The 21,607-nt window shown below is 53.5% G+C and overlaps 1 protein-coding gene and 1 long non-coding RNA gene across 9 annotated transcripts in view; one reads left to right on the top strand and one right to left on the bottom strand.

Annotated features, from left to right (window-relative positions):
- CDK18 (cyclin dependent kinase 18) overlaps positions 1 to 21,607 on the top strand; it is a 37,260-nt gene that overhangs the window by 2,437 nt on the left and 13,216 nt on the right. For 3 of the 8 annotated variants that reach the window (XM_079107877.1, XM_079107876.1, XM_079107875.1), the window contains exon 1: positions 8,547 to 8,813. The exons of 1 other annotated variant lie outside the window; for it this stretch is intronic. The gene's annotated coding sequence lies outside the window, so the exon portion shown is untranslated. Of the gene's footprint in view, positions 1 to 8,546; positions 8,897 to 9,993; positions 10,074 to 21,607 lie in introns of those variants that run through there. 4 more of the 8 variants (XM_079107882.1, XM_079107884.1, XM_079107883.1 and 1 more) reach the window with 2 other exon arrangements.
- On the bottom strand, positions 764 to 8,399 carry LOC306642264. The gene is made up of 4 exons (XR_013758447.1): positions 8,196 to 8,399; positions 7,719 to 7,880; positions 3,847 to 4,923; positions 764 to 2,748 (listed from the first exon to the last, which is right to left on the bottom strand). It is a non-coding gene; the product is annotated as an uncharacterized lncRNA (long non-coding RNA).

The following is a 21,607-nucleotide window of genomic DNA, read 5'->3' as shown; positions in this document are numbered from 1 at the left end:
TTTTAATGAGATCAAGAGCAAAGGCCTCTTTTTTCCCCACTAACCCACTGGCTGGGGAAATGGAGTTCTGGTCTTTCTCCTGCCATGTCTCAACCTGGCTCGCTACTCAGTGACCCTGGGGGTCCATCCCAACAGTCTTGATTTCTGAATAACTGTTTGGAGCAGGGTCCTGAGCCACTTGGCGCTGGAGAGACACAGAGAGGAAGTTCAAGGTTCCCCAACCACACCTCAAACTAAGTCCCCTTCAGCACCTGTCACAGGAAGCCACCATGATCAGCACACAGGTTGGCCTCACCTATGGATGGTGGCTCTTGGAACCTTTTGAGAATCTCATAAGAGCTCCTCTCTTTTTCTCTGCAGCTAACAATGACTAATACTAACCATCTTCTATGTTCCATGAACTATTCTGTTATTTTCGTACATATTCTATCTACCCTCACCGTGACTCTATGGGAACAGGGCTTATCTTGTTCCCATTCTACAGAAATCGAGACACAGAGTGGTGAATTATTTGTTCCTATCACACAGATAATAGGACTTGAATTCAGCAGATGGATTACATTTGAACATGCCAATTTCTAGACACTCTGTCTTTAGAGACATATTCTCTGTCTCTCTGTCTCCCACGTTCCTTTCTCTCTCTCTCTCTCTCTCTCTCTCTCTCTCTCTCTCTCTCTCTCTCCCTCCCTCCCCCGCCCTGCCAATGTTGGCATGTAATGTTATGGTTTGTAGACCTGATGAAGTTCTGCATGGATGCCCTCCTACAGCTCAGGGGTATAAAACTCCCCCCATTTAGGAGGACTGATCCCAGATTGGGAGATGCCAAAGGGCAGGAACGGTGATTGGCATCTTGCCCACTGAATGAACCGCACTTACTTAGTGTAAACTGAAGGAAGGAAAGGGGAAAGTGAGGGGGAGAGGCAGGGGACAAGAAGGCCAGATTGGAAATAGTTCGGCAATCTACACAAAGCAAAAGGAGATTCTATTTATTAATTTTAATTTTTATTTTTTGGTACTGGGGATTTAACCGAGGATACTCTACCACTGAGCTACACCCCCAGCTCTCTTATTATTATTTTTCAAAATTTTTGACATAGTGTCTTGCTCAATTGCTGAGGCTGGCTTTGAACTTGTGATCCTCCTGCCCCAGCCTCCCAGGTAGCTGGGGTTATAGACACATGCCACAGTCTGGCCCCCAAATGAGATTCTTAAATAACAGTTCAAAAGTGGAGAAGAGCCACCAGGAGTCCAAGCAGGACCCATCACGCCAACTGGATAAAACACACAGATGCTTGCTGCAAGACGTCAGAGGACAGAGGGTTGCCATTCCCTCGGGGACCAGAGGTGGTGGCAGGACTTGTTGGGTGACCGAGGTAGCGTGCTTGGAGCCCTTCAGGAAGAAGTCATTAAGCGTGTACACCGTGTCCCTGACATCCACCGGCTTTGTTTGCCTTCTCTCCAGGGCGGCGGGGGCAGGAGGCACGGTGGTGGCTGGCACCGACCTCAGGCTCCTCCTCCTGTCAGCAGCCAGGTACATCCAGGGCCCCTCCCACCTTGCACCCACCCCTCGGCTCCCCACATCCAGGCTCTGCCCAGCTCCTACCTTCTGAACTGCTCTGGAAAGGTCACCAATCTAGGGTGAGCGACTGTTTCTGTTTGTCCAGGGCTTTCAATACTAGAACTGGGAGAGTCCCAGGCAAATCAGGACAGCTGGTCACCCTACCAGTGGCTTCCTAGCTGCCAAATTCAGTGGTGCCCTGCAGTCCTTAACTCCTTGACCTCCAGGCGCTTCCCACCTCCCCTTTCTCCTGGCACCTAAAGTCCCACCTGCTCCTTCTCTTCTGCTTCCTCTGCCCATTCAGTTCTGCCATTTTGGTTCACCAGCCCCTGCGGCGCACCTGTGACTGCTAGGTACTGGGAATACAAAAGCTAAAGGTGTGATGTCTGGCCTGGGGAAGTTCATAGTTCAGTAAAGGAGACAGGCGTGGAGCCCTGCGCCTCAGGGGACAGACAGGAAGAGACGTACACAGGGCAGAAGTGCTTCAGACTGGGCAGCGATGAAGCATGTCCAGACAGCATCGGGGACCATGTGTGTCAAGGAGAAGGTGACTCCTAGAATGGGTTTTGAAGACTGAATAGGAGTTTACTAGGTGAGAGGTGAAGGAGAAAGCCTCTCCAATCCCAGTGGGAATATGAGGCCTGAGGCGGTGGAACAGTGGTGTGTGTAGTACGTGTAATTTGATGTGGTTGGAAAGCACGAGACGGAGGAAATCAAGAAGAGCTGCCAACAGAGGCAGGGCCAGGTCACAAGGGACCTCTTAGGTCACGCCTCCATGAAGTGAGCTCCTGAGTGAACCTGAAGAGGCCCAAAGCTCCTGAAAGCAAATGGGAAGAGTTATGTGTGTTTTCAGTCCTGGGAGGGGGTCCTCAGATTTCATTAGAGTCTGAAGGTGAGCTTGGGGACCAAGAGGCCCCCTCCCGGGAGCCATCAGAAGCAAACGGGCAGAGTGGCCCATTGTCAAGTTCTTATTAAGGTGACTGACAGCAGCAGAGGTTGTGGGATGTGAACAGAGGCCAGGTTAAGGTGGGCCTGTGAGGTTCAAGCTTGGCCTTCTTCCTTGACCTGGACCCAAGCTTCCTGAGGTTGTCTGCCACCTCCATAACACCTGTCCTGGACCCATCCGACAGGCTTCCTGGGTGCTTCTCAAAGACTCAGCCAAGAAGTTCTATTGGTCCCTCAAAGTCTACCTGGCCAGAGCTGAAAACAGCACCTGTCTGAGCATCCAGTAGGTACTGAATAAATGTTTCAACTAGACTTGAGGTTAACTCTCTGATGAACTTAGGAGCTAGATTTTAGGTCTTCCTGGGGATTGGTCAATTCTCTTTTACCCAGAAGTGTCATAATTCTTAAGGTCCTCTGAGAGGAAAATCTATCTTTCCTCATTTATTAGTTGAAAAGTAATTACATGCTCTAAGCGCATACCACAATACAAGTAGGAGTCTTTGGTCCCATTCTAGAGATAAGCAAACCAAGGCCCAGGACTAAAAGAATGGGCTAAGTGAGCCCAGGGAAGCCAGCTCTCTCCCTTCTCCCCCAATGCCTGGAGGTCCTCTCAGTGACCTCCCCCACCAGTGTTGCCTGCCTCCTCACCTTAGTGACCATTTCAGTCCTGTTGCTAAGGGGCACTTTCCCATTTACTCCAGCCCTGTATGGTGGTTTCGTTGCCATGGCAATGCTTCAGCCCAAAGAAAGTGTGTGTGTGTGTGTGTGTGTGTGTGTGTGTGTGTGTGTGCACGTGCACGCATGTGTTTGTGCATGTGTGTGTGCACTTGCAAGTTTGGAAGGCGCTGCTGGATGCAGGGGTGAGTTCTAATTGGTTTGATGGTTGCTAGGGTCAACGGGCTTACGATTGGATAATTCTGTTTATATGGCCACCCTGTCCCAGAACCCTCTGGGGATGCAGCTGCTGCCCCACTGAAGTCTGGAGTGGTCGTGCATGCTGTGTGTGTGTTCACATGCATGCACACATACATGCCTGTGTATATAATGCAATCAGTGAAAAGAGGACGTGATGCTTGGCAGGGAGATGAAGCGGGAAGTCCTGGGCTCTGGCTGGAATCACACTAGAACCAAATCAAAGGCAGTTTTCTCCAAATTACCCCCATTCCCCATAAATCACTGGAACATAATGATCTGAGTTTAGCCAGAGGAGCAAGAATTGGCTCTACCTGACCAAGTCCTGCAGTCCCCACTGACTCATACGCCTCAAACCAGTTGGGCCACAGTGGGTCCATCCATGCCCTGGTCTCCGCTGCCAATCTCTCTCCTCCCTGCCAAGGACATACCTGCTCTTGCAGTGAGTTTCTCTATCCTTGCTGGTTTCCCATTTCGCATGTCTTCACTTGATTGAGGAGGGCCCGTGAGCCAAACACTCATGATCTCCTACACATGCAGACGGCTTGACAGTTCACAAAGCACGGTCACCTTCCGGCCTTTTAATTCTCACATCCCAAGAGGTGGACATTCACATCCCATTTTGCTGAAGAGGAAAACTGAGGCTCAGATAAACAAAGCACCTCTTGTATCTCAGGGGCAGAATCAGATCTCCAGCTTTCCAAGGGCCCTGTGGTGCTTTCGGAGGCTGTGCCTGCTTGGGTGTGGGGAGGGCCAGAGGGGAGGAGAGGCCGTGGGTGGAAAGGAGGTTCTCCCTGGCCAGCTCTCCCTGTCTGGAAGCTGCGCCTGAGATAGAGGAAAGGGGCGGACTTGAACTTTGGGTTTTCAGAAGCTATTCAAATGTGCTGCCCACACAGTCTGTAGGGCAGAGCTGTTTCCAGCTTCCCCATTCAGCTCTCAGGCACCCAGGGACGCCTGTCCTAGCTGTGGGGCAGTGGCATGTCACTAGCAGCAAGGAGGAGACTGGAGCAGAGCGGGGAGTAGGCTGGGCTGCCGCTGGGCCTGGTCTCAAGCTCTGAGGCCAGCCTGCATCACTGCTGTGCTGCTAGGGTGACCAGGACCTCCCAGGGACGCTACAGACACCATGGGCTGCAGAGGAAAAGAGCGCTGCAGGGCCCACAGGGGAGGGGACCCCCCCCCCCCAGCCAGGGTACCCTGGGGGTAGGGTGGAGGTGGGACTCCCAGCTGCCAGGCTCTTGTCTGACCCTCTGCAGGGAGGAGTCAATGGGCTGCGGAGAAGGAAGACGGCATTGACCCGGTGCCAAGTTCACATCTCATCGGAATCTCACAGCAGCCCCAGGGGAGAGGGACTGTTACCATCCCTGAGTTACAGACAGGAAATAAGTCAGAGGTGGCCTGCCCAAGGTCACACAGTCTATGTGGCCTTAAAGTCCAAGGTCTTGCTTGGTGGCCAGCAGGGTGGACATCCCTCCTCAGTAGAGGCTCTAGGTGGTGTGGCTTCTATTGACCTGGGCTTTTGAGAGACATATGGAAAGAAAATTGGGAGGTGACACCAAAAAGTTTGGAGAGAATTTTTGGAAGGGCCTAGACAGGAAGCAGAAAAATGAGGACATATAGCCCTAAGCCCCACCCACGTACACAACGGCACCCTTCCATGCCTCCCTGCTTCTCCCTGCCCATCTGCACAGGCCCTTTTCTGGGGCTGCCAAGTCTCCACGTCCCATTCTCTGGGCTCCACAGAGACACCCATCTGCAGCCCATCCCTCTCTGCAATCCCAAGAAACAAGGTGATTCCTTCACAACTGATGACATCAGAGATTCTGAAATGCAGTTCCATGTCAGGGATGGGGATCAGGGATGGGGGATGAGCTGGTGGCCGGCTGTACAGTGTTTAGGCTGTCCCTGCTCCCTGTGAATTTGTTCCTGATCTTCTGGGGCAGAGTTGAGGCCTTCTCCTCTGCCCTAGCCAATATTGCCCACACATATGACATCTCTCTGCACATTTCTCTCCCAGTGGACAGTGAGTTGCTTGAAAGCCAGAACTGAAACTTAAAATCATCCCTCTAGTCCAAAGATCAATACAGTCCTTGGCACATGGCAGTCCATAAGTGTTTGTTGAGTGAACACATGATAGTAATCATATCTGCTCTTTATTGAGTTCCTATATGAGCCAACTTCTATGCTAGGTCCTTGGCATACATTGTCTCTAATATGAACAACAAGACTGATTTTAGTGTCAGATTGCAAAAGGAGACTCAGAAAGGTTAAGTCACTGGCCCAAGATCACAAAGCAATACAAGGGAGTGCTAGGAATCCAGGCACACCTCAGAAGCTCCAGGCCCTGCTCAGCCTATTACATTGGTGCTTCCAACCTTGCCTGTCTTCACTGCCTTATGGTCCAGAATCAAACAGGTGCAGAGCTCTGTGACTCTGTCTCCCAAATCTCTCTGCTCTCCTTGCTGCTGCTGCTGCTGCTCTGGTCCAAACCTGCATCATCTTCACCAGGCTCAGCCTCCAAACTGGGGTTTCCATCTCCACATAGTCCTCCAGCATGAGTCCTCCACTCGGCTGCCAGAAGACTGTTCCGAGTCACAGACCCGGGGAGATTGCTTGCCTCTGAAATGCTCCGTGGTGCTCATGTTTTGGGGATAGGGGCCAGGCTCCTTAGCCACCGTGTATGTCGTGGGGTCTTCAGGCCCCCACCTTGCTCCCTCTGCAGGGTCAGCCCAGCCCAGACTCTAAACTTTAGTCTTCTAGAACTGCACTTGGTCATGGCATCAGACCTCCTGGAAAAAAAAAAAAAAAAAGACCTTCCTTCCTCCCTCGTCCTCTCCCCTGGTAGCCCTCAGCTCAAGCGCAGCAGAACCACTCTCCAGGATGACCCTGGCACTAACCTGCCTACAGCATTGCTATGGCTTGAACCTGAAATGTCCTCCAAGGCCAGTGTGTTAACGGCTCAGTCCTCAGTGTGGTGCCTCTGGGAGGTGGTGGAACCTTTAAGAGGTGGGGCCTGGGGAGAGGTCCTGGGCTCTTTGGGGGAATGTGTCCTTGACTGGGATGGTGGAACCCCCACCCCTTCCTCTTCCTCTCTCTTTTGCTTTCCAGCCATGATATGGGCAGCTTTGATCAGCCATGATGTACTGTCCTGCCATAGGCTCAAAAGCAATGGGGCCAATTGAGCATGGACTGGAACCTCCCAAAGTACAAGCCAAAATAAACCTTTTTTCTTTAAAAGTTGATTATCTTAGGTATTTGTTACAGCAATAGAAAGCTAACTAATACAAGTATCCTATTAATTTCCCTTCCTTGTTAGACCACAAACTCCTGGAGGGTAGGGACTGGGTTTTATTCATCTTTTGGGCCCAGAGACCTGCCTATTATTCAGCATATGAGAGATATTTAGAAAATATTTGCTGAGACCTCTATCTCATCCCCCTGGCTCCTTGAAACTCTGCCCTTTGGTCAAATTCTCTCTAATCCTCTAGTAAACACAGGTCCTTAGCCATAGTCCTTCCCCCTTTCCTGCCTGCCTTCCCCTACCTCTGCACAGCCTTCCTTCTCCCCAGTGTTCTCACTACACACATGGATTATGGAGTCAGGCAGGTGGCTTCTTCTCCACAGTCTCAACCCTCCGGATCCAACCACTCTTTGCAACCCTTTAACACTTGGCAGCTTCATTTTTACGAAGCGCTCATGCCAGGAAATCTGCATGCCCTGGCAGAGAAAGCAGAGGTAGCAAAGAGCTGGGAGGCTCTCCATGAGATGCTCCTGACGACTACCCACGGGTCACTCTCATGCATGAGCCCCGTGTCTTCTTTCTGTGTCCAAGCTGAGGGTGGGACCTTAGGCTGATGTCTTCCAAAAGGAAATTATTCTACTCTGAACATCTCCCCAGGGAAAGGGTTTGGGTAGAACACAGCACACTGTGTGGCCTAACCCCTCTTCAAGAGACCTTGGCCCCAGTGCCCCTGGCAGGGCAGAGGACGCAGAACTCCTCAATTTGGTCCCCCCTGAGCTGAGGCACACCTCTTCTCACAACCCTCAGAAGGAACCAGGCCTGGGAGGGGCACAGATGAGGACATTGTGTCCTTTATGCCAACCCAGCCTTTTTTTTTTTAATCCCCAGTCAGATGGTGTGGGTTGAAAGGCCATGCATGGACTCCCTCCCACCCAGTACTGGGGATTAACCCCAGGGCACTCTTCCACTGAGCTATGTCCCCAGTGCCCCCCTCCACACATATACACACCCTCTGCCTTTTTTTTTTTCAATTGAGACAAGGTCTCTCTGAGTTGCCCGGCTCACCTGGAACTTGCAATCCTCCTGCCTCAGCCTCCGGGTCACTGGGATTACAGTGTGTTGCAGCGTGGGTGCCTGGCATAATCTGGGTTCTAATCATGACTTGTCACTAACTCCTTTGGGACTTTGGGCCAGTTCAATCTTCTTTCTGGGCCTCAGTTTCCTCTTCTGTCAAATGAACTAGAACTAGTTAGTCTGTAAACCTAGTCTCAGCTAGCCTGTGGGGTTTAATTCCAAAGGACAAACTGGGTTACCTTTCAGGATGGGAAGAGTGAAAGATAGTTGGTAGTGAGGGTTTTAGTGGGACCCTGGAGACGTTGAGTTGACCAGGTGAGAACTTAGTCTGGAAGGTAAGTGACAAGTCCCACTGGCAGAATAGAGTCCCAGGGCTACTGCTGTCTAGACAATGGCAAACAGAACCTATGCTTGCACATCGGGACACTCGGTGCTAGGTCCAGGATCAGACTCAGGTAGGAGAGCTACCTTTAGAGAGCTCCGCTTTGGGGGAACCACCTCTAGGGCCCCTGTCGTGGGGTGATCCAGTCTTGAGGGCCTTATCCCCCTAGTCCAGGCTCTCAGGGACAGCCCCGCGAAGGAAACAGGAAGAGGCACTTGGACCCCGGTTCCCAGAGTGGGAGAAAGGGGTGGGCACCGGGACCGAGGGAGCCCTGGGGATTGGCAGCGGCAGTGGGCAGGGCGGGAGGGACGGGGGCGGAGTCAATTTGCACAGTGAAAAACTCCGGCGGGGGCCGGGCTTCTCCCTTCCTCCTCCTCCTCCTCCTCCTCCTCCTCCCCCTCCTCCTCCTCCTCCTTCCCCCCACTCCTCCCGCCGCCCTCCTCTCCCCTACCTTCCTCCACCCCTCCCTCTCCCTCCCCTCTCCCTCCTCCTCCTCCTCCTCCTCCTCCTCCTCCCTCTCCTCCAGCTCAGGTTGCAGCTTCTCGGGGAGCCGCTCACCTTTCGGGAGCTGGGGAAGCGGCCCCGCGCCGGGGCAGGGACCGACCCCAGCAGGGCTCAGGGCGCAGGGCGCGGCGCCCAGCCCTGAAGCCTCCGGGCCGTGGCGGGCTGGCGCGCGGCGACCCAGGACACGCGCGGGCGGTGCGGTGAGTGCGGCCGGCGGGCAGCGAGCTGCGCGAGCCGGGAGGTCGGAGGAGGGGGCACCGCGGCGCCGGGGAACCGAGCAAAGGTAAGCCGAGCGGCCCTTAAAGGCGCCTGTCCGCTTCGCCCCGGGGCGAGGGGCTGGAGGGCAGTCCCGAGCTGCGAGGGGCGATCGGCGATCACGAGGCGTGCGTGTGTGCTGGGGGGGTGGGAGATGCCCGGGAAAGGCCACTCCCAAGTTCCAGGTGCTTAGGAGGGAGGGATATTTCGCAGTCGCAGAATCCGCGCCCCGGAGGGACTCTCCATCTGGGACTCGCGTTGGCCCCTGGGCTACCGTCGGAACCCTACAAAGTAAAGTTTTCCACCCAGTCGAGAGCTAGGCGCTTTCTAAGTGCCCTTCCTTCTGGGAGGGGCAAGGGTCAGGAGTCCCCGGTGACCAGAGGACCCGAGAGCTTGGGGCCATATCGCTGCCTGGAAGGGCTTTCTGGGTTCTGGTGAACTTTCCAGATCGGCAGCCTGAGGGGTGGAGGGGGTGGGAGTCCAGAGCCCTGGAGAGAAAGTGGAAGGACACGTGAAACCCTGCAGGTCCCAGCGTCGGGGCTGCGTGTTAAAGATGAGCCGCTGGGGAATGCCTCTTCCTGCTCTGGCCAGCGGGGAAGTCCAGGGGGCAGTGACACCCCTGCCCCATCAGCAGTGCACAAAGGGTTAAGGAAGCACTGGGAAAAGAAGGGTGGGTGGCCTGCTGGGCTAAGGAGGTGTGGCTTGAGAATCCTGCTATACTTGGGGGAGACCATTAAGAATCTGAAATCCGAATGGGGTATGTGCTGGAGGCTCTGTTCCCAGCGGGGCAGGTTCCCTGAGCAACCACAGGCCTTGCGGTAGGAATCAGGCAAGGAGGCAGTGACCAATTTTCTGTGCCATGGGATGAACACCCTCGGAGGCACCAGTGACCTCTTAATTCTCTGAGCCCTTCCTGGCAATAGGGATGGGAGATTTGGGGCTGGGTTCTGCTGTCTGCCCTGCGTCCCTGCCCCCAGCCCAACCCTGAGCCGCCTTCCCTGGCCTTCCCTGGCCTTCCCTAGCTGTGGCCTGTGGCTTGATCCCTGTGACTCACAGCCATCACGGACTTGCCCCTACCCTGTCAGCACCCCGTGAGATTCGGCATGTGTGGCCTTCCCCACCCAGGCCTGGGCACACAGCACGTTCCTGGACACTGACCTGAAGGAGTAGAATCCTTGAGGACACCTGGAACCTCTGACTGACAGGCAGGTGCCCAGAGATCCCCCACCTTTAGTTTAGCCTGCCTTGGAAAGGAGGCTGGGGTCAGGAGACTGCAAGAGGCTTGGGTTTGCATCCTGAATGAATCCTAGAGAGAGGGTCACCTTGCCACAGCAAAGCTCTTTGCCAGTCCCCTCCTGGAGATCCTGGAGGACTGCCTTCACCCCTGCCCCATAACCTGGGGATGTCCCTGATGGTGCAGTTCCTGCCCATACCCTGCAGGAGGGTGGAAGAAACTCTCCATCTTCTTCCCAAACTTAATAGGGTTTCCAGAGCCAGAGCCGAGAGACATCAATAAGTTATATCTGATTTCTGAATGCCTTAGTGACTGCTGTTTATTGACCATCTACTGAGTGCCCAACAGTGTGTCCCAACAACCATTCCCATTTCACAGGCCAGGAAACTGAGACTGAGAGAAACTTTCCCAAGGTTATATGGAGATGGGATCCAGCCCACCTCACCTGCCCTCAAACTCTCAACCTCTGCCCCAGGACAGGCAGGTCCCAGCTCACGCAGGCATCCTCAGGGGAAGGAAGGATGGGGGTACTATAAGTAATGAGACTTCCCTCATTGCTTTGTCCTGTACCAGGCCAAGCCAGGCTTCACTGCGGCTGGCAGGAGAGGGGACCAGATCTGGGGAGCAAGTAGGTTCCTGGTCTGGAATCTCATGAGAGGCCGCCCCTGAGGTCTAGAGGAGATGGGCCACCTTGTGAACTGACCTCTGTCCTTTACGCATGTGGCCCTTCCTGTGCCTCGGGGAGCAGGCTCCTCACTGGAGGGCAGAGCCTGGCTTCTGTCCCACCCAGCCTGTCCTCTCTGGGGTCACCTGTTAGCATCTCTATGGACCCCTCCCCTGATTCCTTCTTTCCTTCCCTAACTGAACTTGGGAGCTGAAGGGGAGGGCAAACCTCGCTGGAATTCAGCTCCAGTCATACTAGCTGTGTGGCTCCCTGGCTGTGTGGCATGGGACAAAGGGAGCCTCATTACTCACAGTACCCTTCCTCCCCTGAAGCCTCCAGGGTGGGCTGGGGCCTTCTCCCAGCCTTCTTCTCATGCATGAGGTGGGCTCATCTTAGGAAGGGTTGTTACAGGAATGAAATGAAATACCGCACGGAGCCTGTAGCAGAGCTGCGTAGCTGGTCACTGTGGCCGCAGTGGTACTGGGAAAGGGAATTTCCTCGTGGCGGCATGGGGGCTGGCCCTGGGGTAGAGACCAAGGCTGGCTGTCCTAACCCCAAAGGCCAAGCCCTTGGATGGAATCCTTCCCAATCTTCCAGGTCGGGCAGGAGGATTCTAGATAAGAGAATGAGGGTGGAGTTGGACGGGAACTTTCCAGGAGGGACTAGGAATACGTGCTAGTTCCCAGAGCCAGTAAGGGGGGCACTGGTAGCCGTGGAACCGCCAGCCTCCTGCTCCAAGGTGCCTTTGGCAGGGCCTCCTTTCCCTGGGGCAAGAGGACCCTCTCCTTGTACTTAATTATTTGCAGTCCCTGTTCTGCTCTGTTGTCCATGAGGAAATGACTGGCCCCGATCCAGACCCACCTGATTAGCTTCACTCCTTTGGGAAAAAGTCACATTTCTTTTCTCTAGCCCTGTCCTTTCATGACCCCTTTCCTCCCTTGCCCTGGACCCTTCGCCTTTGCCCTCCAGTTGTCCACTGCTGAGTGGCCACTTTTCCATCTCAGGGGGTAGGGACAGGCCAAGGCTGGTCTTATCCCAGCTCCCACAGCTACATGCAGTGTACATATGTGTACATTTGCATGTGCACGCAGGCACGTATACACACACACACACACACACACACACACACACACACACACAGCCCAGAGATGGTCAGGGACTCGGAATCACTACAGGGTTGGTGGCTGGGTCTTGCAGGAACTGACCCGTCATACAGCAGCAGATCGGGAAGAGGGAAAGCAGGGGCACATCTGGGCCAGGCCTGTCTGCAGGAGAGCCCATCTGCTCCTGAAGTCTCCAGGGTTTGGGCTGCAGACGAGGAGGGCCCTGGAGGACAGTGTGAGGTCAGCTCTCAGCTGAGAAGCTTCCCCACAGCCTGAATGCTGCTGGTGATTCAGGACACCCAGCTTTGGGAACATGGGCCCAAATATTTGAAGGGACAGCGGTGAGATCCTCTTCACTTGGACTCTTGATAATTAATGGTCCCACGTAGTGTGTGTGCCTCCGCCCCCATTAACTAACGTCTCCCCTGGAAAAAGAGGGCTGGAGATAGACAGGATGACCCAAAGGTGGCTGGTTGACATGTCCTGCATACATGTCTCCTGAGCACCATGGGTGGAGGCTGTGTGAAGGCCTTGGGGTTAGTTTGAACTGGTCCTCTGCCACTCAGTAACTGGTTGCCTTAGGTTAGGTAATTTACCCACCCAAGGTTCAGTTTCCTCAGTTAACACGGGGAGGATAATAGTATTACCTCATGTGGTCGTACGGTTTCCAGTGAGATAATGTCCAGGGCACTCCTAGCTTATTGCCTTACCTGATGTCATTATTGAGGGATGGTGGCACTGAGAGTTCATGGGCCATCCTTGGCAGTCGTAGTGCCTTTGGCCTCCATTTGATATTTTTTTCTAATGTAAGGATCCCTGTAGATGCCAGGGCTCAGACCCCAAATTAGAAAGGGGATTCTTTTCTTAAAATATTTCTTCCCAGGGCTGGGGAGATAGCTCAGTCGGTAGAGTGCTCGCCTTGCAAGCACAAGGCCCTGGCTTCGGTCCCCAACACCGCAAAAAAAAAAAAAAAAAAAAATTTCTTCCCACTGGGTGCGGTGGCTCACACTTAGAACCCCATCAACCCAGGAGGCTGAGGTAGGAGGATCACAAGTTAGAGCCCCGCCTCAGAAATTTAGTGAGGCCCCACACAACTTAGCAAGATCTTGTCTCAAAATAAAAAATAAAAAGGACTGGGGATGTAGTTCAATGGTAAAGCATCCCTGGGTTCAATCCCTACTTATTAAAAAAATATTTCTTCCCTCGTTTTAGACTCCCTAACCATTTTATCATTCCAACAAAGCTCCAGGATGCTTTCTTCCTGCACACCTTGCTTGCCTAAAGAAACCTGATCTTTTCTGCCTGGGGAGACCCCTCAGGAACCAAGCCTTCTTTTCTCCTCTTGCCCCAGCCACCCAGTAGAGGGGGCCCCTGGAGGGTGACCAGGCTCTGAAGGGGACATGGCTGTCCTGGTGGGGGTCTACTGCCTGGAAGCAGGTGTAATCGCAGATTCTGTGTGAAGAACATCCCTCGTGACAGCAGTGCAGGGTCTTGAGGCTAGATGAGGAGGGGCAGGGGCGCAGAGCCCCTCCCTGATCTGTGTGAGCCCCACGGGCAACGTTCTCTGCCGTGGTTGGGTGGAGCGCCATATTCCGTGCTGATGCCAGCTGACGTGGCTTTTTCCCCTAGGAAGGTGGGCCCTGAGTGGGCTGCTGACGTCCTTGGCCAGGGGGCCCAGTTTCCCCTGGGGGAGCAGAGGATGTTGAACTTCAGTGCGCACAGTTCTGATCTCTGCTCTGCCCTAACATTAAGTAGCCTTGGGCCGGTCACTGGTTTTGCCTTTTTTTTTTTTTTGTGGTGCTGGGGATCGAACCCAGGGCCTCGTGCTTGCAAGGCAAGCACTCTACCAACTGAGCTCTCTCCCCAGCCCTGGTTTTGCCTTCTTGACCTGAAAAACAAGAGCACAGCCCAGGGGATTTCTAAAGCCCCATCCAAGACTGCTGGTCTAGGCCCTGGGAGGAACTTGGCCTTCTGTTCCTCCAAACTTCAGAGCCCAGGGGCTTTCCACCGTGATGCCTGGCTACCTGGTCTTTGCCATGACTCAGATGAGCAAGGAAACCCTAGAAGGGCCCATCCCTGTCAGGGAGCTGGAGAAAAGTACCAAAGAAGTGAATGCTGGATTCAGGTGCCACAAAGGTACCGGATACTCACGGGTTGGCAAACCGTGGCTCTTCACCAAATCGTGTCTGGTTTTATAAGGCCCAGGAGCTAAGAAATAGTTTCCACATTTTTTAAATGGTTGGGGAAAAGAACCAAAAGAAGAAAATAATATTTTGTAACACTTAAAAAACTGTATAGAATTCAGACTTCAATGTCCTTAAAGTTTCCCTGTAATACAGCTACAGGTATTCGTTTTACAGGGTCAGGGTTATGCCGTGGTCGCAGAGCTGAGGGCCTGCAGAGCCTGAAGTATTGACTATCTTCCCTTTTACAGAAAAAGCTTTCTGATCCCCTGCTTGAGATAATCATGGCTCTCTCTAGGCCTGGCGCTAAATCGTTCTGGAATCTCAGGCTAAAAATACTTCCTTTTCATTTAAAAAGATGTGTTGTCCTTTTCTTATTAGGTAAGCAATAAATGGTCATTATGGAAGTATTTGAAGATGCAGATGAAAAAAAAGGAGACTTTTTAAAATTACCTGTAATGCTACCCTGCAGAGATCCCTGCTACTGGGCCTTCTGTCCTGTTGCCCCCTGGTTGGCAAACTGTGTGGGCGATTACGTGTGTGTGTGTGTGTGTGTGTGTGTGTGTGAGAGAGAGAGACAGCAACACGCACCCTGCACACGTACCGCTGTCCCAGGTGGTAGCATCTTCCTCTTCACTTGAAAATACCTCTTGGGCTGGGGAGATAGCTCAGTTGGTAGAGTGCTGGCCTCATAAGCACAGGGCCCTGGGTTCAATCCCCAGTACCGCAAAAAAAAAAAAAAAAAAAAAAAAAGAAAAAGAAAAAAGAAAATACCTCTTGAGGCTGGGGAGATAGCTCAGTGGGTAACTCTGGGTTCAATCCCCAGTACTGCAAAAAAAAAAAAAAAAAAAAAAAAAAAAACCCAAAAAGAAAAAAACAAAACAAAACAAAAAAACACCCCTCTCAAGCTGGACTCTGGGGCCTCCTGCCTGAGACATAGGGGCCTAGAGGGGCTGGAGCTGGGAATCTGGGCACCCTCGGCACATGTGTGTGTGGTGTTTCCACCACAGGAGAGGATGAGGTCACCCAGGAAATGGTGCAGAGGGAGGAAGATCGAAGGGCCAAAGAGGGAACTCTGGGCGTGCCAGGGTTCAGGGACAGGTAGAGGAAATGAGTCCACCAGATGTGGGAGGGAGAAAGCACGAGGAGACCCAGGAGGTTGAGGTCTCAAGGGGGCCCAGGCAGAGGACTCTGAGGGGCAGGGCCCAGGATGGTGCCCAGCCCTGAGCTTCTGAAATGAGGAAGTGACTGGAAGAAGTCTCTTGAGGAGTCTGGACTCTGGGTGATGAATGACACTGACAAGGGGCATTTAGAGAACACAAAACAACTGTGGGCTATCGGAGGAGGCAGGGAGGAGCCGGGGGCAGTACAGGCCAAGGTGGTCCACTGACCCAGCCTGGTGGGAGGGAGGCCAGGCGGCATCTGAGGAGCAAGAGGAGGGACAATTCAGATGACCAGGGACCTGAGGACTGGTCAGAGGTGCCTGGTGAGTTGCTGGGGGTGACCTGAAGCTCTAGCCACTGAGGTCAGAGGGAGGAGGGCTGGAGAAGATAGGCCAAAGGAAATGTGGACATGGCCTAGTGTGGGCCAGGCTAGTATAAATAGGACGATGGGTAAGGGATGCTGGGAAGTCCTCCCTCATCCTCCCTGCTCCTGAGAGTCAGAGGTCCCCAGAGATGCCAGGGCATAAAGCCCCTGCAGTTCTGTTGCTAAAGTTGGGCATGGAGAGAAACCCAGAGATGTGAATAAAGGTCCCTGACAGGCCACCAAGAAAACTGGGCCTCTTGCATCTGGCTGCCAGGAGCCAAAGGGTGGCTAAACCCAATGCCCTCTATCGCTTCCATTCACTGTGTGGAAGGTGGGTGTGCAGCCTTGGGTGGCTGCAGGTCTGAACGTGTCAGCTGTCCCTCTGGGACGTGAGGAGTACCTGAGGAGAGGTCACAGACTTTGGGCTTTTCAAAATGTTTTTTAATAAGGTCTTATTTTTAATTACTTAATATTTATACATATTTATGAGGTGTAATGTGATGTTTTGATACATGTGTACATTGTGTGATGATCAAATTAGGGTAATCAGCACCTCTTTCACCTCTGACATTTTTCATTTCTTCATGGTGAGAACACTCAAAATTCAGATGTTTTTCTTTCTTCCTTCCTTCCTTTCTCCTTCTCTCTCTCTCTCTCTTTTTTTTTTTTTTTCCATACCAGGGATTGAACCCAGGAACATGCTACCACTGAGCCACATCCCCAGCCCTTTTTGTTTTTTATTTTGAGACAGGGTCTTGCTAAGTTGCTGAGGCTGACCTCGAACTTGCAATTCTCCTGCCTCAGCCTCCCAGGTAGCTGGAATTACAGGCATGCACACCTGACCTAGCTATTTGGAAGTATGCAATACATAATTATTAACTAGTCCTCCTACTGTGCAATAGAATACCAGAAGTTATTCCTCCTGACTCTAACTTTGTACCCCTTGGCCAACATTTCTTCTGTCGCTTCCCACCCCTGCTCTCCAGTCCCTGGTAACCAACACTCTACTCTCTGCTTCTCTGAGTTCGACTTTTTTAGACTGAACATGTGAGGCAGTAACTGTCTCTGCATCTGACTTGTTTCACTTAACACAGTGTCCTCCAGGTCCATATGTGTTTTAAATGGCAGGATTACCTTCCTTTTTTATGACTGAATAATATTCCCGCATGGATATATGTCACGTTTTAAAAATCCATTCAGCAGGACATGGATTATAGGGCACGCCTGTAATCCCAGCAGTTCAGGAGGCTGAGGCAGGAGGATCACAAGTTCAAAACTAGCCTCAGCAACTTAGCAAGGCCCTAAGCAACTTAGTAAGGGCCTAAGTAACTTAACAAGACCTTGTCTCTAAATAAAAGATAAAAAGGACTTGTATGTTGCTCAGTAGCTAAGTGCCCCTGGGTTCGTTCCCTGCTACCAAAGGGGGAAAAAATCCATTCATTAGTTGGTAGACACTTAGTTTGTTTTATGGCCTTGTTTATTGTGAATAATGCAGCAGTGAACACGGGAGAGAAGATATGTCCTTGGCATGCAGATTTCAGTTCCTTTGGGTATGTGCCTGGTAGTGGGATTGCTGGATTGCAGACTTTAGAATTTTGTAAATCCTGGGTGAGGTGAGGGTCTTTAAACAGGGCTGCAGAGAGGGCCAAGAAAGCTGGGCCTCTTGCATCTGGCTTCCAGGAGCTAAAGGGTGGCTAACCCTGTTGCCCTTTGTCACTTCCATTCATTGTGTGGAAGAGGGGTGCTCCTGCCTGTGGTGTGGTCACGCATGACTTCCCAGGGGAAGTGACACCTGAGCTGATTTGAGAGTGGTTCTACCAAGGGAAAAATTGAGGAAGGGCATCTCAGGCCAAATGGTTGGCATGTCCTACACACTCAGGATCAAGACTCACAGAGGGCATCTTGTCCTGTCTTATCATTTGGAAATTTAGGTCCTCCTCAAAGATTACAGGCCAGCCATAGCTGCTTCCCCAGAAATGGTCAAAAAGAAAATATGAGGCCGGGCCCAATGATACATGCTGTAACCCCAGGTACTCAGGAGGCTGAAGCAGGAGGATCACAAGTTCAAGGCCCGCCTGGGCAACTCAGCGAGACCCTGTCTCAAAATAAAAAATAGAAGGGGCTAGAGATATAGGGTAGTGGTAAAGCAGCCCTGGGTTCAATCCCCAGGACCAACGAGGAAAAAAAAAAAATAGAAAATATCAGAAGATGCATTATCTGTCTCTGTTCCTTGAGCCCCAGGAAGCCAGAAGCAGTAGAACAGACCTCAGAAGGACTGATGTGGTGCCCACACAGGTCCGGGAGTGAGGCCGTGAGGGTAGGAGGGGCTGTCTGTGGGGGTCAAGACCTCGGCCTGAGCCTGGATCATGAACCTGCCCAGTGAGGTCTGAGACTCTGCCCCTAAGTGGTAGGAGCCCAGGAGGAGGGTCCCAGGTCCCTGCCGGCCCCTTCCTCACAAATCTTGGAAGGCCCAGCTTTATGCTCCTTGGGCTGGAATCTCTTGTTAGGGACCACGGCTCACTGTGGCACCTCCAGCCCAGAGGCCCCCCAGACCTCACTCGGGGAGTTGCTGCGGGTCAGGCAGCCTCCCATCCCACTGCCATGGAGGCCACGCAGAGGCTGGGAGAGAAGGGTTAGGCTACAGCCGGGGCCTGGGGTCCGGCTTTCCTATGTTCATTCACTGGCCATCTGTGGGTTCATTCTGGGCCAGGCCCGTGTCAGGCTGTGGGCGTAACGGTGAGTGAGACCCAGCCCTTGCCTGCTCAAGGGCAAACTAGGGAACTAGATAAGTAAAACAGAGAAGTGCTGTGGAGGGAGCGGGAGAGGGACCCTCACCTGGCTGGGGTCAGTGAAGCTCCGGGAGGCAGTGAGGGGCTCTGTGGCCAGCATCCGAGAAGAGGTCATGCCTGACCTGATCCCTGAGGGACATCACGGCCTAGTTCAGAGTCTGCACAGGCTGCCGTGGGCGATGCCAGGAGGAAGCGTCTAATTTTACTTTGAAGGAGGCGTGGCCACGCACAGCTCCCCAGGGAAGTGACACTGGAGTTGAGCTTGGGAGGGGTTTTACCCAGGGAAAAATTGAGGAAGGGCATCCCAGGCCAAATGGATGGTCAGTGCAAAGCCCTGGGGTGAGTGTGGTTTTTTCCTGGGAATGCCAAGTTCGTTCAATCAAACTGGACCCAGAGGGTAGGGGTGAGAGCTGACCATCAAGAAGATGGTGATCTGAACATAGGAGGCCTGGTCCACGGGGGCCTGGAGCTGGAACTTGCCCTGAGGGCAGTGTTAACTCTGGAGGATTTAAACATGGGAGGGATGTCCCCAGAGAGCAGCTGAGGAAGTGAAGTCTAGGGCCTGACGGCAACAGATTGGAGATCAGGTAATGTCCCTATTTAGCAGAGACGGACACTGAGGCATGGCATGTCTCCCCGTGCTAGTTAGTGCTAGTAAGTGGCGTTTCTTCTCTGACACCAAATGGTGCTGAATTTTGGAGAGCAGGGCTGGACAGCGTGTGGCCCTACTGTGGGATGTTTCTGATCAGTAAGACACCACGCACTCTTATCTCTGAGCCATATCCCCAGCACGGGAAAAAAAGACACTCCAGGGCCCAGGGGTGCATCTGCCCAGAGCAGGGGAGACACTTCCCCTCCCCGGCTGGCTTCCTGCGGGTCTGTCTGGCTCTCTCCCACGAGGCCTTCCTCACCTGCTTCCTGCATTCCAAACAGAAGCTGTGGGCACGTTCTCTGGGTTCCATCGCCATCCAGAGCATTTGTTCCTCATCAGGATGATCGCAGGCCTGCCTGTTCCCTTTGATTGTGGCCATCCCGAAGGCCCCAGGCCCGCAGTCTCTCATCCAGTCTGGGGCAGGGCAAGGTCAGTGAAGAGGCTCCTGGGCTTCTGCTGCTGCTGCTGCTGCTGCTGTTGAAGCTGAAGCTGCAGGCAGTTTGGGGGGAGGGGTGGTGACTTCCCCTGGGGCTGGTCCAGCTGTGCCCAGCAGGGTCTGCTGGAGATGAAGGAGGAGATGGTATCAGCAGGCTCCCTGCAGGCACAGTTCTCCCTGGGAGGAGGGGTGTCTCTGAGGCCCTGCTCATGACGTCTGCAAACTTGGTCAGCCGTGCCTCTAGTTCTTTGAAACTCCCCCAAGCCCAAAGTGGCCAAGTGATCAAGATAGGGGCAGGAAGTGGGAGGCAAAGGGTATCGCAAAGATCCTGGCTGTCAGTCCGGCTCTGGGACTAGCGTCAGACCCTGTGGGCTTCGGAAAGTGGACAGTGGCCAATTATATCCTCCTTCCCTTGCCCCGAGCCTACGGAGACAGAGATGCAAAACACAGCAAAGAGAGGGACCTGGGGTAGCACCTAACATGTCCCTGGAATGCGCCAGGAGCTCCGCATGTGTCTGTAAAGCAGATGTTTGCTGCCATGTGTCAACAGCCCTTGGCATAGGGACCGAAGCGCCCTGGTAAGGGAGACTAATAGGAAGTCGGTGCTCATCAGAGGAGGGCCCTGGTGGTCCTGGAGGGCTGGGGAGCGTCTGGGGACCAGAGAGACCTGAGCCGCATGCAGGGAGCATCTGCTGAGCAAAGCCAGTGTGCTAGGAGTGAGGAGGGGCTTGGTCAGGGAGGAAGGAACCCCAGACCTTGAAGGTTAGGCTGGTAACTTGGGGCTTGTGCAGGTGGAAAGCAAAGGGGTGACTGGAAAGAGTTTGCTGGGAGGCATCCCCAAGTCTGGCCCCTGAGGTGAAGGGGTGAAGCCCACCCACGGTGCCTCGCTGCAGCCGGAAGCTCCGGCAGGCCAAGGCTACTTCCAGGTTCCCCATCTGCTCTGCCTTGACAGTCTCCAGTTCGGGGTCTCCCAGGATCTCCGCCTTCTGGCAGAGGGTTTTCCTGGGGTCCAGGAAGCAGCAGGCTGAGTGTACGTACTATCTGGACCATAGGCCCTGGGAGCTGGTTTGACCTGCTCTGTGGCACTTTCTTCCCTCCCGAGATGGAGAACGAGACCTGTCCCCCAGGGCACTGGCCCTGCCCTATGTGGCCCTGCAGAGCTGTCTAAGCAGGGGACCTGACTTCCTGGCCTTTCCCCTTCTCAGTCTGGTAGCTCAGCCTGCAGGTAGCTACCATGCTTCCTGCTTCCTGCCCCTTTTCCATCGGGGTTTCAGCACCCTAGGGAGAGGAAGTCTGTGGGGCTGTTTGATGAAGTCTATGCAGAGCCTTCTCTCTGGCAGCTCCTGCTGTCCGAGCAGGCACTTGGAAGAAGGGGGCGCCCGTTCCTGGATGCCGACCTGGTGCTGCCCTGTGCCCCTGGCTCAGCTTCTCTGCTCAGGTGTCACTGGACATGGAAACCAACCCCCTCACTCCCAGAGCTCCTGGTCTCCACAAGGGACGGCTCAGCCATACCTGTCAGGGTCACGCAGCTCTGCTCCTTTCTCACACCTGGAATACAGTCTGTCCACCTGCACACTCCTGGGGCTCCTCCCGACTCCAGCCTCTTAAACTCCACGACTCTTGCTGGTCCCTGCCACCTCTACCTCCACCCGCATCACGGTAGCAGCCTCTGACTGCTCCTGCTCCTCCCCTCCTCCACAGCAGTCTCAACACGGACCAGAAAAAGCTATTAACATCTCCCTGGGATCTTGTCGCTTGTCTGCTCAAACTCTCCTGGTACACCCGGAGGTCCAACACAATGCTCCACACTCCCCTCCGGCTCCTCTCCAGTCACACTTCTGTAGAAGAGCAGGTCCGTGCCTGCCTCGGGACCTTTGCAATCACTTTTTTCTTGCCAACCTGCTTCCCCCAGTTCTTCATGAAACTTCCTCCCCTACACCTACCCTGAACTATTTCTGAGATGCTACCTTCCCTGGGAGGCCTTGACCACCCATTTTAAACTCGCAATACCGCGTACCTCCCACGCTGTCCTCCTTTCTGCTGGATTTCCATTTATTGCACTCAGTGTCCTCTACTATGCATTTTATTTGTTTATTTTATTGTCTGCATCCTCTCACCTCCGTGAGAATGGACAAGGACAGGGGCTGGGGA

The sequence above is a fragment of the Sciurus vulgaris genome, assembly GCF_902686455.1.
Source record: "Sciurus vulgaris genome assembly, chromosome: 12".
NCBI lineage: Eukaryota > Metazoa > Chordata > Mammalia > Rodentia > Sciuridae > Sciurus > Sciurus vulgaris.
The sequence above is the reverse complement of the archived record's forward strand: the minus strand, read 5'-3'. Positions and strand labels throughout refer to the sequence as shown.